The sequence below is a fragment of the Nannospalax galili genome, unplaced genomic scaffold (genome assembly GCF_000622305.1).
Source record: "Nannospalax galili isolate Female #2095 unplaced genomic scaffold, S.galili_v1.0 scaffold336, whole genome shotgun sequence".
NCBI lineage: Eukaryota > Metazoa > Chordata > Mammalia > Rodentia > Spalacidae > Nannospalax > Nannospalax galili.
Window position 1 is genome coordinate 3,725,675 of NW_008343385.1, and position 16,240 is coordinate 3,741,914.

The window sequence follows — 16,240 nt, forward strand, 5'->3', positions numbered from 1 at the left end:
GGAACTGGTAAAAGAAAGGAGCCAGGGGCTCCTCCCAAGCCCATGTGACCCCTGAGGAACAGATCCTCAAACGGCCTTAAGAGTAAAAATAACTTAGTTGGTTTAAAAATTAGTATGGCCTTAAACACCCAAAAGGAAAGTATAACCAAAGATTAAAGGGGTCAATATAATTTCTTAAGAGAGTCCATATGCATAGCTAAAGGCTACATAACAAGCAACAATGCTAGATAGGCGATATTTTCTTTTGAGTTGTAGGCCAGGTTGACCAAAGGTACTCCCAAATAGTAACCCAGCATAGAACTGGGAAAATGAACAGCAGACCCTAATCTTATCTAAAGGAGTATTGACAACTGATTGCTGCTAGAAGAGGAACAGCTGACCCTCCTAAAACAAAGACCTCTAGATAGGCTGACTAGATTCACCAGATGGACAAGTAATGGGGAATGGCTGGGTTGCTGACAACACAGCAGACAGTAGCAGGGATATCAGAGTATAAGGGCTCTAGTGGGGGGAGGGAGGCTGTGGGAGGGTGCCATCTGGGAAATGGGTGTATAGTTGAATAAGATGTTTTGGGATGTTCTGTGTGATATACACGCACACACACACACAAATCAACAAATCTTTAAAAATGTATTATATTTGAGGAGGAAGCATGGAAATTTACATCATGCTAATTAGTAGAGGTGATAAACATTATCATTGAAATCTACCTGATGACTTCATATACATACGCAGGCACCAAGGATCCACATGCAACTGATTATGACTAGTAATAATCATATACACACAGATTAGAAACACCAATGCATGTGCCAACATCTCAGTGTTAGTATAAAAAACAATGAGTCTTTCTGCAAGGAACAATATATTCTAAAATGAAATGGAGATCATTTTTAAAGGTTAAAAAATTCATTCAATTTTATGTCTTTCAGGGCTTATCCTGAGTTCAATATTGTATAACTGTATCAACTCAACTGTGAATCTAGAAACTTGCACCCACTTGTGAAAGAGATGTACTCTTGCTCTGAAGTGTGTTACTGAATATGTTAAATCTGTAGTGAAATGCTTCTTTGAATCATGTAGTTATTAAAAATTTTAAAATTAATTGAAAAAAGAGAAAGTATGATAGTGTTTGGAGTGGGGGATGGTGGGGTAGCTGATGTGGTAGGGTAGGCTGGGCCTCGGAGAGTATCTGTGCATGTACCCTGGGGAGTTTCTATTTTCTAACTGTTCAACACTGAATTTATGGCAAATAGGATAATGTGTTGATAAACTTCCCCTCCAAACATGAGTTCCACTTGAGGTCTGTTTCTGCTTCCTTTCTTGGGGCCATGAAATACTCTCTTCCTATCTAGTACAGGAGCTTCAAAGTGGGCTTTGTTATATGCACCAAAAGAGTCTAAATGGAGACTCTGTAACTCCACGCCCTGAGTCATGCCTTGTACTCAGAAGGCTGTGATAAGGCTACTGCATTGATTCCCTGAATCTGCTTTCTGCTCCTGACAGAAAACCATTAAAAGCAAACCACAATTATGGGGTCTCTGTCCTCTTCATCTTTCCCTAGAAAATAGTTACTATAATTCTAGGAAGAGAGCAAAGTATATAGACCCAGTTGAAGTGGTGATTTATGGTTAGAATCCATAACTACTTCTGGAGACAAACCTAGTGATTCCAAGCAGCCCCATGAGCTCTCTGGATGCCTAGGATCTATGTCCTTCATTTACATAAAAGACTCGATTTAAGCTGGGAATGGTGGCATATGCCTTTAATCCCAGCTCTTGGGAGACAGAGACAGGTAGATCTCAATGAGTTCGAGGCCAGCCTGGTCTACATAGTGAGTTCCAGGACAGCTGGAGCCACAGGGAGACCCTGTCTCTAAAAAGGCACACACACACACACACACACACACACACAGACTTGATTTATATAATCACTCACACAAAGCTTTCTAGCAACTAGCAAAAACATAAAACATCACTATGACACAATAGGTGCCCTGGGTAGGTAGAGTAGATACTGTAAGGGCAGCAAAGAGCCTGAGCTTCCCCAGCAGAGAGCTGGTGATGGGAACTGGATGGCCCAGAGACTGCCTTTTTCACGGGAGGCTTGCAGGACAGCTGGTTTAGCTTCTCCACGCCTCATTACTGAATGAATTTAATAATAGTACCATCTCATGGGACTGTTGTGAAGACTAAGTGACTTAGCATGAGCATGGCATTAAGATCAGTGTTTTGTATTAGGGAAAGAGTTAAGTTAGTCATCACAGTCATCGTTGAGTTCCGTATCAAAGACTGACTGATACGATTTTTGTGTATAGTGGTGGGCAGGAAACCGTTAGGCTTCCTCATGTCTAAAGCATGCAGAAGATGATACAGGCTGTGAGTGTGGAGTCCTGCAAGCACCACACTTTTGTTCCCCTGACTGGAGTCACAAAGGTGGCTTGGCTGCTTTGGGAGAAGGAAGGGAAACTAGAGTCCTGGGCTGAGAGCCAGGAGCTTGGGATTTGGTCCATTGACTAGATGTCTCTGAACCAATTATGCCAAAGCTTTGGACTTTCAGGTTCCCTTTCTGTGAAATGAGAATAAGATAAGATTGCTTCCCTCCTCAATATGGTGCTTTGGGACTGCCTTTTTTCCTTCCTCTCTACTTAATACTGAGTTGTGGCATGCTCCAGTATATTATCTCAACAATCTGTTGTGAATCTACTTGCTTCTCTCCAGCTCTGCTGCCACCCTCTTTGCCCTGGTCACTGTTGTCTCCCACTCAGAGTCCTGCTGTTCCCTCCTGAAAGCACAACATTGCTACTTCCTTCTCACAGAGCATCCACAACAGTCTACTTCAAAAACCCTGGCTTAGAGAAGCTTCTTTATATAGTGAGAAGGAGTCAGTGCAGAGACTCAGTGTGAAAACAAGGGACTGTTGACTGCCCAGCCCCAAATAGGACATTTTTATCATCCTCTCCGAGGACCAAGGAACATTGTGGAAGAGGGAGCAGAAACACTGTAAGAGCCAGATGATGGGGAGGAGTGCATGGAACACTGTCTTCTGGACATAATGTAGCTCTTGCAATCATGAACACACAGCAGCTGTGACCACCAGCACAAAACCTGAGTGCGTGTGCGTGCACACACACACACACACACACACACACACACACACACACCATGAAGTAGGAGGGGACTAGTGGGAAGAAGGAGGGGAACAGCAGGAGTGGGACTGAGTGAAAGAGGGCAACGCAGGGTAAGTATGATCACAATGCATTGTATACACGCATGAATTTGTCAAAAATAAAATAAAACCCCCAAACACCACCCTCCAGCTTGAAATGCTCAATCTTGTTTAAAATACTCAATCTTGTTTATGTTTAGAATGAGAAGCAAAGCTGCTTCTGTGAGCTACAAGGTGCTACAGGGACCTGCCTTGTGAATGATACAGCTTCAACCTGAAGATAAGTCCTATACCTTTCAGATGACTGTTAACCTGAGCCCAGGTCATTAACATTCCTCCGCAGTGCTGCTGGAGTTCTGGTCTTATTGAGTCAGAGCCTACAGGAAGCCTGAGCTCAGCAAAGGTGAGCATTTCAATTTGCATTCGCCTTGGCCATTTTAAGAATGCATTTTTGAGACAGCCTGGTGACCACTCTCATTTCCTGGCTTGGTAGCCTGTGAAAACTGCAATTATACTTTCATGATCCCTTGCAGATGGGCTTACAGTTTAGGACTTTGAGGTTGCAATAGTTAGTATAAGCCAACTTTAGGTAATTTAAAAAGAAAAAAAATTGGATTGAAGAATCTTTAGGGTGTCTCACAAAACTGGAAGGTATGAAATAGCCAGGCTTCACGAGGAACTCAACCAGACAGCTGGGAGGAGATGGAAGCCCACATGCCCACACTGGGTTCTCTCTGCTTCCTGCTGTGCCTTGGCTGTTCATCTGCTTGTTGCCTGTTTTACTCTCAGTGGACCAGCTTTCTCTGCAATCAGATGGGGTAGTGTGCAGATGATGGCCAAATCCAATTCTAAAGTTCACAATGTTAGACTCTGTGTCAGCATGCTAACTGGTTCTACTGGAATCTGTACTGGATCCAGTAAACCTGACTGGATCCAGGGTTTATCTCTGCTTGTTTATCCATAGTGGTGGGGTCCTGTGCTTCTAAGAGCAGTCATCCATGGACCGGAAGAGGCTTGAAAAGATACCACTCAAAGTGTTACACAGTCTTACACAAACACTTCCCTAGCTGAGGTGAGCGTAGAGAGGTGTCAAGGTGACTGGGGCTTCAGAAACATGGCTGCTCCTTGCCTTGCCTGTTCCTGTCTCTCTCCTGGTACTTTTAACTTTACCTGCTTAAAACCAGCCTATCAGCTGTCCCTTTGTTGGAACATCTGCCATTCTTACAGTTGCTTCATGGTCCTCACACCTTGCTTTTTTACTGACCAGTTCTTAGGCTCCTTATCTTCTGGTGAGGAAAATATGACCCAGAATTTCTGGTTAAAGGACTTGAGTTCACATAGCTAGTTGGTATCAAAACCTGAGTTAGAAGCCAGCTGCCTGCTTGCATATTGAGTGCATTGACTTTATGAATTTAAGTCTCATTATATTTGAAATCCTGTGATAGTAATAGTTTACAGCTGGATAACTCCTGAGTGGTGACACATGAACCTCCCAGTAGCAATGAGAGGTAAATGTAAAGATTCAGATCTCTTCTTGGTTAAGAAAATGGTCTGACATCAAGAACTAGGATGCTAGGAAAGGTGATAGGAAGTCAAGACGATGGGAAAACAAACAAAAAACCCTGCTGTGTTAGTTATTTTTCTGTTACTGTGATAGAAACACTGACCAAAGAAACTTATAGAAGGAAGAGTTTATTTGAGCTTATGGTTCCAGGGGAATTATAGTCTGTCATGGCTGGGAGGCAGGTTGGCTGGAGGTGGATGGAGCAGGAGCAGAAGCTAAACTCTACATCTTCAATCAGGCACAGGAAGCAAGTGAGCACCTGGAGATTCAGCAAGGCTTAAGAATTCTCTAAGCCCACCCCCAATGACATGCTTCCTCCAGGATAGCCACACCTTCTAAGACCTCCCAAAACAAAGCCATCAATTGGGGACAAATTATCCAAATAGTTGGAGCCTATGGGGGACATTTTCATTCAAACCGTTACATTCCTTCTACCCCCTGGGCCCCATGGGCTTATGACCATATAAAATGCAAAATGCATTTAGTACAACCTTAAAAGTCCCCATAGTCATTACCAGTCTCAGTACCACTCAAAAGTCCACAGTCCACAGTCCAAAGTCCAAAGTCTCTTTTGAGACTCAAGGAAATCTCTTAATTGTAAGCTCCTGTAAAATCAAAAGACAAATTACATACCCCCAACATGCAGTGGAACCGGATATACGTTACCATTCCAAAAGGGAGGAATAGAGGTAGAATGAGGAAATACTGGACCAAAACAAGACTGAAAACCAGCAGGACAAACACCAAATCCAGTAGCTCCATGTCTGACTTCTGGGTCTTTACTTCCAAATGGTTTAGATGGCTCAGTCTCTCCAGCTTTGCTGCATGCAACATACATCTCTCTCTTGGGCTGGTACCACTCCCTGTATGCAGGTCTTCTTGGCAGATGCTTCACACCTCTGGCATCACGAACGTCTTCTTGGGGTCTCCATTGCCAACCAGGCTTCATTTTCACAGCTTCATGAAATGGCCTATCAGGGCCTTCTTTATGCAGAGGAACCCCTGCTGCATGCTGCCTAGCCTTGGCTGGCTCTCTGAAACTGCAGAAGAAGAACTGATGATCCCTTACTTTTACATCTTTCATGCCTCTAAAGCCGGCACCAGGTGAACAACACTGCCAAGTTTGGCTGTAAGTTTGGGATGGACCTCAGCCTACTTTATCCATTTTAGAAACTTTTCTCTTCAGTGGCCCCTGCAGCATTTTCCTTTCACAAGTTGGAGGTGTAACTGGTTGTGGTTTTGCCCTAAAGGCACTCTCTCCATTGTTTAAGTGCAAATCTCTACACCTCTCCTTAATCACTTTAATCTCCTTATCAAAGGGATCCTCTCCAGCACAAGCCTGGGCTCCAACATTTACCTTCCTAGTGCATTTTTTCAGTCCAAACTGTACATTCTGTATTTCTTTCTGCCCCATTTGCTCTTTTTCACTGTAGAACTGCATAATATTCACAATTAATAGCCATGTCACCATTTCTATGTTAGGCTGACTGGAAATTTCTTCTGCCAGAGAAATTAGTCCATTGCTTTTCAATTTAGCCTCAGGCAAGTTTTTCTGGCTGTGGGCAGACTCCAGCCAGATTCTTTGCCAAAATATCCCAATTGCTGCTTAAGTCCTTATTTCCCTCTGTAACTACTTTTTTGCAGGTACCTACTCGAATGGCCTTTTAAGCTCTGCTTACAGCAGTCAACCACTTTTCTAGCCCAAGTTTCCAAAGTCTTCCACATTCCTCCACATAGTGAGGTTCTTCACAGCCTGGTGGCTCCAAGAGTTCCATGGTTCTTGGCAAGAGTACTGTTTGACAAAATTCCAGCCGAAAAGCCAATGACCACTGCTCTTTTGGTGGAAATCCCTTCCCCAATTACTCCTGTTTTTTGTAATTTGTATAACCTTCTCTTCTTTAAGTATTCTGATAACCAACTCTGATGATGGAATGGGAAACTAAACCAGGGAAATCTCTGCCTTTAGCATAATTATCATGTTACTGAAACAAAACGAAAGTAAAAAGACGACTTCCTCCTACAACTATGACCTCGTTTGGCCCTGTATTTATGATTAATAATGAAGCTTGGTTTCCCCCAAAAGGAAAATTTAGTGTGCAATCTCTAGATGCCCTGCTGCCTTTTACAGGAGTTTATGATTTTAATTCTGAACAAGGAACTATTGAGACTAAAGTTTGGTATAAGGAAAAACTATTTGGCTTAGGGAAACTCCCTCTTGGATAGAAAGATTAGCTAGGTCAGTAAAAAGCTGGTGGTGCATGACCTCTGAAGAAAAATTGCCTATTCTTTTACAAAGACTAAAAGCAATTCAAAAATCCCTTAAAGATAAATGGCAACAAAATAATAAAGGATATTGAAATAAAGAAAATAATCATATGATTCAAAGAATACAAAACATTCAGGAAGAAATAGCAAAAGGGAGAGGGGAAAGGATAAATTGGAAAATTGGTTAGATAAAAAATAAAAAGAGTTGGTTATTCCCTTTCCCATGAGAAAAATAATTTTCTCAAATATACACACCTACCTGTAAATATTAAATTCAAAGAATTAAAGGGCAAATGGGGAAGGCTGTCTTACACTTCTATGGTAAAATAGAAGCTGCAAGGCTATAAAGAAAACAATAAAGACATTGCTTGGCCATGTTAAGAAAAGGTTAATCGTTGAACTTTGTACTTTCCTTTTACTGTGATTATTGAAAAATATTGTACACTGAGAAATAGCGTGCAAACTCATGGTTTGATTTATGGTCTGATGCTTTACTGCTATCGTAAGCTTTCTAATTATAAATAAAGGTTGTAGAAGGCTGTTTTTTCAGAAGTAGAGAGAGAAAAGAAAAAGAAAGAAGATATTTGGGCTGACCTCCCCTGAGCGGGTCAGTCAACAGCCTCTACTAGAACTGCAATTGTGGTTTCTGGTATAGTCATTTCTACCACCGCAGTTACCTTCATCCCTTCAGGCCCCAGACTCAGCTGGAGCTGGACTCCGGCAATAGCCAATAGCCCACTCTCTGGTACCAATTACTGTATTAGTTACTTTTCTGTTGCTGTGATAAAAACACTGACCAAAGCAACTTATAGAAGGAGAGTTTATTTGAGCTTACTGTTCCAGGGGAATTACGGTCTTTTATGTCAGGAAGGCATGGTGGCTGGAGGTGGCTGGAGCAGGAGTGAGAGCTAAGCTCTATATCTTTAAGCAGGTACAGGAAGCAAGAGAGCAACTGGAGATCCAGAAAGGCTTAAGAACTCTCTAAGCCTGCCCCCAGTGATGTGCTTCCTCCAGCATAGTCACACTTTTAAAACCTCCCAAAACAGTGCCACCAACTGGGACAAAATGTCCAAATACTTGGAGCCTATGGGGACATTTTCATTCAAAACACATTTTCATTTACACCTGCATTCCACCCCATCCCCTCACAACTGAAGAGAATGGTAGAGGCTAAGGGAAGACTAACCCATGGTTTCCACCTAAACTCCCAGGGCTTTCAGGTATGTTGGGAAGGAGAGTGAGAGTTGGACCATCACCACTACAAAGGCATGTCTGCGGTCTTTACATAGTCAAGTGGAGAAATGGTGATTCCCTTCATACAATTCAGTTGATAGACCACATTTTTCAAAAATCCAATGTGTACTTCTTGTTCAAGCCTGTGCCTTTCTTTATGTACCAGAATGGGATAGATTTGGCAGGAGTGTGACTTCTTCTGGAATGAGGGACACCTGCTGGTACTTAGGTTCAGGTGGATTAACCTGGTGGATGTCTTGAGTTCTGGCTGTACATTGAGATGCCCAAGACTTACTGCATATGAAATGCTGTTAACTTTGTCCACTGGAGAATAGATGATGACACTTTCCCATGATTTCTTGACCTGTCAGGCAGCCCTATGGATGTCACTCACTGGCTCCTCAGCAGAGGTGAGCAGGATTTCAATATTCCTTGGTGGCTCTGGTTTCTACTTGTTTCAAAGCTTAGAATCTTCAAATCAATAGTAACTGAATAATTTTTTTCTTTATACTTGTGTTTTTTGCCCATGGGCAATGACTGGAACAAAGTATTCTGGAAAGATCCAAGTTGCTTTGAATTATTTTTTTTTCTATTCACATAGCATAAAACCCACCCTTTAAAAGTGAAGTTTTTTGTTTTGTTTTTGGTCTTTTTGAGACAGGGTCTCCCTGTAGCCCCAGCTGTCCTGGAACTCACTATGTAGACCAGGCTGGCCTTGAACTCACAGAGATCCGCCTGCCTCTGTCGAGTGCTTAAAAGTGAGTTTTAACTACAACCCAGTAGTTTTTATCCACAGGTTGTACAACCACTACCTCTACTGAATTCGTGAATATTTTCATTTTCTCAGATGTCTATGCATGTGACTCTCTCCATTCTTTTCTCTCTAGCCCTATCTACTAATCTTCTTCAGGCAGATGACTCTCAAAATTTATTTCCTGTTCATAATTTTCAACTGTATTGAGGTATAATTAACAATTAAAAATTGTATATATTTGAGGTTTATAGTGTGATGGCTTGTTATAATTACCACATTAAGTTAAAGAACACATCTGTCACCTCACAGTTACCTTTTTTGTGATGAGAACATTTAAGATCTATTCTCTTAGCAAATCAAGAACACATTACAGTAACATTAACGGTAGTCACTGTGATACACACTAGATCTATTGAACATGTTCAGTTTGTATCTGGAAGCCTGAACACTCCATCCAGCTTCTCCCAACTTCCCTCATTTCAGGCCTTGGCAACCATCATTCTGTTCTAGGCCTCCATGAATTCAACTTTCTTAGATGTCCACGTGAGTCATGTAGTTTTTGTCTTTCAGTGTCTGGCTTAGTTTACTCAGCATAATGAGAAGTCAGGTTGTTGTAAATGGTGAGGGGATTCTGATAAATAGCTGAGATCAACTTTGGTTAAGTTCTTGTGCTTGGTAACATTTTAGTTAGAAAACTACATTTATGTACATGCCTGTAATCCCAGCACTTGGGAGGCAGAGGCAGGAGGGTCGATACAAGTTGGAGGTCATTCTGGTTGATGTAAGTTCTAGATCATCCTGGGCCACAAAACAGATTCTGTCTGAAACAAAACAAACAACAAAATCCAACCTTAAACAATAGTAAGGGCTAGAAAAATGACTTAGCAGCTGCTGGCCATCAAACCTGATGATCTGAGCTGGATACCTGGGGCCCATATGATGGAAGGAGAGAATCAACTACTGGAAGTTGGCCTCTGCCATTCACATGCATGCTGTCACACACACACACACACACACACACACACACACACACATGCACACACACACACACACATACAGACACACACATTAAATAAAAATGTAGTAACAATTACAAACAAGCACAACTAAAAGATCCCCAAGGCTAAGGTTAATTGCACAAGCTGAACAGCAAAAAAAAAAAAAAAAAAAAAAAAAAAAAAATCCCAGCAGTTCAGTGGCATTATGATAGAGGGTTGTTTTATGGTAAAGGGGCGAGAATTAGCTTTTTATATTACTATTCTTGCTTGTTTTTTTGTTTTTTTTTCCAATCCACGGACTAATGTACTAAGTTCATTGGTTTGAATCCATTAAAAATCAGAATCTTTCAAAATGTAACAAGTTTGGGTGGACCCTGGAAGAAAATATTTACCAAATTTATAGTTCAAACAAAATTCTAGGAATCCAGTTTAATCTTGTTATGTTGAAATTTTTAGAAGACTCTCTGTGCATCCTAATCGGGATTATGCTCATTCTAAAATACCTGTCTCGTAGAGAAGTCTGGCAAGACCTGGATTGAGACACTTTGTGGCTTGTTAACTTTTGTATTGTAGTTGTAAGATGGAAGAAACAGTGAAGCAATCCATTCATTTGCTAACTCATTAACCTGAGTGTGGACTCTCAGGAAGAGCACAGTCACCTCTGATGGATGGAATCCATCCCAGAGCAGCAAATCCTGCCTGGAAACTCCATTTAAGATATTAACATATCTTAAGGAAAAAAAACATCCTTCAATAAGGTGGTCAGCATGGGAGCAAGGAAAAGAGAAATTCTCCAAGGCCAAGGTTGACTGTGCCGTTGCAGCACATCTAGAAAGCTGGCTGTGGGCCAAGGACACAGCCAGGGCCCAGCTTCTGAGTTCCATGTTCCAGAGCCTAAAGCTTTCAAACATCTGAGTTTTGGAGCCAGCTCCCAAGGTCTGATTCTGCCCTCATCAAGCAGCCTTCTTCCCAATTAAAATTTGGCTTCCTTGAAAGAGTTTAACCAATGGGGAGTTGCAGCACTGGCAGATTGCTGGAACCTTGGTAGATTAATTTCTTTTATAAATAATTGGTCTGTAAGCTACTTTCTGCTACGAATAGGTTTTAATTTATACCTCTTCGTCAGGGTCTACCATCCTTCCTGGGCCTCTTCACCCAGACAACCATTACACAGGCACTCTGAACGGACCATCATCTTGTCACTGACAGTGACTTCATGGCTTCCTGTTAGATTTGAATGGTTTATTTTAATTTTATCTTCATATATACTTAAGACAGGCCACACAATGAGACTCAGGCTGGCCTTGACCTTGTGAGCCTCCTGTTTCAGCTCCCTGAGTGCTGCCCTGCTGTTCTTAGCAGTGATGGACAGGATGCATTTTTAAAAAGTAAAAGCATTTAATCAGCAATATTATCTCAATTCTGTTTGCCTTCCTGCACCAAGATAGGAAAGCATGGCCACTCCCATTTTGTATGTGGCAAATTGGGAAATGAAAGTTCCCCAAAGCCAGTCATTTAAAACTCATCCCCATTTATAAACTCTTGATGACAGGAACTAGATATCTAATTTACATTTATGTTTTCTCAAGTTACTTAAATAGATTCTTGGTATTAAGCTCCTATTAAAGGTAAATAATTGAATGTGAACCATGGTAATGCTTGGGGTCAAACATTCTAGTATGTTAATCTTGATAATCACCCTTATTTGAAGCTTGATCTTTCCTCCTATTCTCCCCCAACCCCGTTTTTTTGGGGCAAGGTCTTGTTATGTAACCCAGGCTGTCCTCACAGTCCTCCTGCCACAGTCCTCCTGCCTTGTAACCCCCTGGATGCTGGGGTTACAAGCATGTACCACCATGCCTAGTGAATTCTGGTGTATTTTTTTTTTTAAGGCTTGTTTTAATTTTGGTCCCTTTTCCCCTCCTAAAATGAGTACTTGGTGTGATTCTCTTTTTGGACGGTCTCAGTGAAAATTCTGCTAAAAAGGGAAAGTTTTGTATTTCAGATCAAGAATGATAGATACACACTTAGTGATTCAATAGTCTGTTTCTTGGAGTTTAGCCAAAGGGAATAGCTCAAAAGAAGGAAAATTGTGTGTAAAAAGAAGTTTATTGCAGCATTATTTATAATATAAAAAAGTCTTCCACCATTTATTGGTACCAAAACACAGCTAAATAAATTTTGGCATTTTTCCTAGGTTATAAATTAATTATGAAAATTATGTAGCAACATGGAAACATGAAGGAATAGTTATCAAATATTCTTTTTAGAGGTCTCTCTTGTGTGATCTGTTTATAAATGTATATTTACACTGGTACTAAATAATATAAAGAACACATAGATTATACAGAGATGTGAAGAAACATTGTATTAGGAAAGGCAGTGCATTTAAATAGCTTTCTTTTTCAAGTTCTGTTAAATGTACAGAATAGTAGGTTTCCATGACATTTCCACACATGTATTAAGGTAATCTGATCCATACCATGCTTGTCCCCTCCTCTCTCCATGGTTGTCTTCCTTAGTAGTAAACCCCCTCATGTCCATGTATCTTTTATGGGTACCATGTGTGAGAGAAAGTACATGATACTCTTATGATTCTGGCTTATATCAGTTAACATGAAAATCTCTCTTTCATCTTATATTGAATATAATTATTTTATTTTGTAATAAAAGCTGTCAAGTAAAATTATAAGACAACAAGAATATCCTGGGTTAATATTTATTTATTTATTTTTACAACAAAATCATTTGGCTATGACAATGTTCTAGAATAAACACCCAGTTCTTTCAAAATCATTTCCACAGTAATCCTTTTTTGTGGTAAATCCTTTCTTAAGGGCTTCTTTGATTAGAGCGCTGCATCGATTGTTAGGTCGTGTACACTGGATTGGGGCCACGGCCCAAGGGTCTCACTTTTCCCTCTGCTGCTGACCAGATATTTGAAGGATGTTTAACCTCCGTGAGCCTAGGCTCATTGTGTGTCATGGGACTGTCTCAGATTATGCTCTTTTAAAACTTCTTTTAACACTATGTTAATTTAAAAATATAAATTAAATTTTTATTGATTTTAATTTTTATGTGTATGAGTGTTTTGCCTGCACATGTGTGCAATGCCTTCAGGGGCCAGAAGAGAGCACTGTATCCCCTGGAACTGGAATTATGAGATGGTTGTTAGCCACCATGTAGTGCTGAGAACCAAATCCAGGTCCTCTGCATGGGCAGCCAGTGCTCTTAGACTTTGACCCATCTCTCCAGTCCCTTGAATATAAATTTAAAATTCAGATTTATTTGAGTTATGAAACTAACATTGATTTTTCTAGCTCTGGGAAGATCCCAAAGCCAGATTAAAATCTATTTCTGACATTTTGTCTTCTATGTGATGCTGTGGAGAGGTTTACTCTTTGGCATGCTGTGATAGGATTTCTCATGTCTGAGCAGTTGTATTGCTCAGCAGTTCTAACCCAGTGATTCTTGGTGTGGAAGGTACACCCAAACCATCTGGATGGCTTCTGAAAACCAAGATGTCAGGCCCCTCCCAGAGTTTCTGATTCTGGAAGTCTGGTGTGACCCTGACAGTCTGCATTCTAATCAGTTCCATCTAAAGGCAATTTCCCTTGGCTAGAGGCCACACTTCAGCAATAACTGCTCTGGAGAAACATGTAGTATATAAGGAGGAATGTAATAGAATGAGAGCATGCTGTGTTTGCACACTACTAGAATTGCAAAGTGTTAGAAACTACTGAGTTGACTATTAAGAGGTCAATGGCCAAGTAGTCATGCCATAGAACATCATAGAATAGACAAAAAGAGTCAGTTTATAGCATTGTGTCATTGTGCAGTGGGGGAGAACACTATTCCTAGTCATATGGTCTGTATGTGAAGACAGCTCTTCAACTTTGGAGGAGATGAAGAACCCATATTATGACTAAATTAAAATTGTTAGACAATTTTACTGTGCTTATAAAGTAACTTTTGGAGAGAAGAATGCTGTGAGCTATGCTTCTACTTAAAGTAGATCTGTACTTGTTGAGTTAATTGGAACCAGATTGGTGAGGGCAGACTCAGGAGGGACTCCTCCCTAGGGCAGGGGTGATGGTGTCTACACCCAATTTCTGACAAATGTGCATTTTCATTTTTAACAAGCCCTCATGATCTCAAGATTATAAGACAACATCCTTAGCTATAAAAGCACTTGGCCTTTCATAGAGACCAAGAATTTAAAAATGTACACCATCAAGATGCAAAAACAATTACAGATTTATGTGACCTTTATGATACCAGGGATTTAAATATTTACCAACCTTCTCTTTTACCTATCAAAACAAAGGCTAATTATGAATTCATTGTATTACATTTTGAAACCTCAATTTAGGTCAAGGGTAATTTAAATTACTTAAAGCTTATAGGTTGTTAACCCTATGTTGACTACAGTCTGTGTGATATGAATGAATGCCTTATTTCTTCTCTCTGTCACTCTTTGTCTTTCTGTCTCTATCTCTCCCCCATCTTTCTGTCTGTCTGTCTGTCTGTCTGTCTGTCTGTCTGTCTTTCATGTGTTGGAAATTGAACTCAGGGTCTCATACGTGCTAGGTAAGTGTTCTTTCACTGAGCCACAATCCCAGCTGGAAACAGGTTCCCTTTTTTTTTTTTTAAGTCTTTTTAAAAAAAATTATTGAATTTTGTGTGTGTATAGAATACAGAACACCACACACAATCTTATTCATCTATATACCCACTTCCCAAATGGCACCCTCCCATAGCCTCCCCCTCCCACACACTGGAGTCCACATACTCTGTCATCCCTGTTACTGTGCACTGTGTTGTCAACACCCCCAGCCATTCCCCAGTGCTTGTCTGTCTGCTGATTCTAGTCAGCCTACCTAGAGATCCTTGTTTTAGGAAGGTCAGCTGTTCCTCATCTAGCAGCAATCCGTTCTCAATATTCCTTTAGATAAGATTGGGGTCTGCTGTTCATTTTCCTCGTTCTATGCGGGGTTACTGTCTAGGAGTCTTTTGGGTCACCCTGGCCAATAACTCAAAGGAAGGTATCTCCTGTCTGGCATTGTTTCTTGTTATGTAGCCTTTAACTATACACATGGACTCTTAAAAATTTATTGACCCAATTAGTCTTTTATTATACTTTCCTTTTGGGTGTTTAAGACTCTACAGTTGGCCTAGATAAAACAATTATTTTTACTCTTAAGGACATTTGAAGATCTGTTCCTCAGGGCTAATATGGGCTTGGGAGGAGCCCCTGGCTCCTTTCTTTTACCAGTTCCATCTATGTGAAGATAAGTCAAAGGTCCTACTTGACCATGACTGGCTTTGCTTGGAAGCATAGGGAAATGTTTCCTCTGTGTTGACCCTCCTCTTTGTAAACTGGACACTGGTTCAGGCCCATCTGGTGGGGTCTCCATGGCCTCCTTGATCAAGAGGACAGGTGACTCACCACAGTTACAGGACATTTTGAGAGATGCTCATACTCCCCTGGAACTTAGTCAATCTAGGAGGGAAAGGAGCAAAAACTGTCCTTTATGTCCCTCTGTCCAAATTAGTATAGGCCTCATAGTATGGTTGTTAAACATCCAACAAGGTTAGTTCCACCAGTCTGGTACTTTTTAAAAAAATTATTTATTTAATAACAACATAATTAGAAGAAGCATTTCATTACAACAGCATTGGCATATTCAATAACAATTTCCAGAGTTAAGATGCATCTCTTTCAAAATTGGTGGTAAATTTTTAGGTTTACAATTGAATTAATACAGTTATACAATATTGTACACAGTATAAACCCTATAAGATATAAAAGTAAATGAGGTTTTAACCTTTAAAACCGATCTCCATTTCCTTATTAAAATACACAGTTTCATACAAAAAAATCATTTTTAATGCAATTAACACTAAGATGTTTGCACATGCGATTTTCATCTTTTCATATCTGATTATTACTAGTCACAGTCGGTTACTTTCTGAGATCCTTGGCATCTGAGCATGGATATAAAGTCATCAGGTAGATTTCAATGGTAATGTTTTTCACATTAATTATTATGGAGCAAATTTTTATGCTTTGAAGAATTTTTTTTTAATTTTTAAAAAATTTAATAACCACATGATTAGAAGAAGCATTTCATTACAGTGTTAACATATTCTGTAACACACTCTAGAGCAAGGATACATCTCTTCCAAAAGTGGCTGTAAATTTTTAGGTTCACAGTTGAATTAATACAGTTATACAATATTGAACTCAGTATAAGC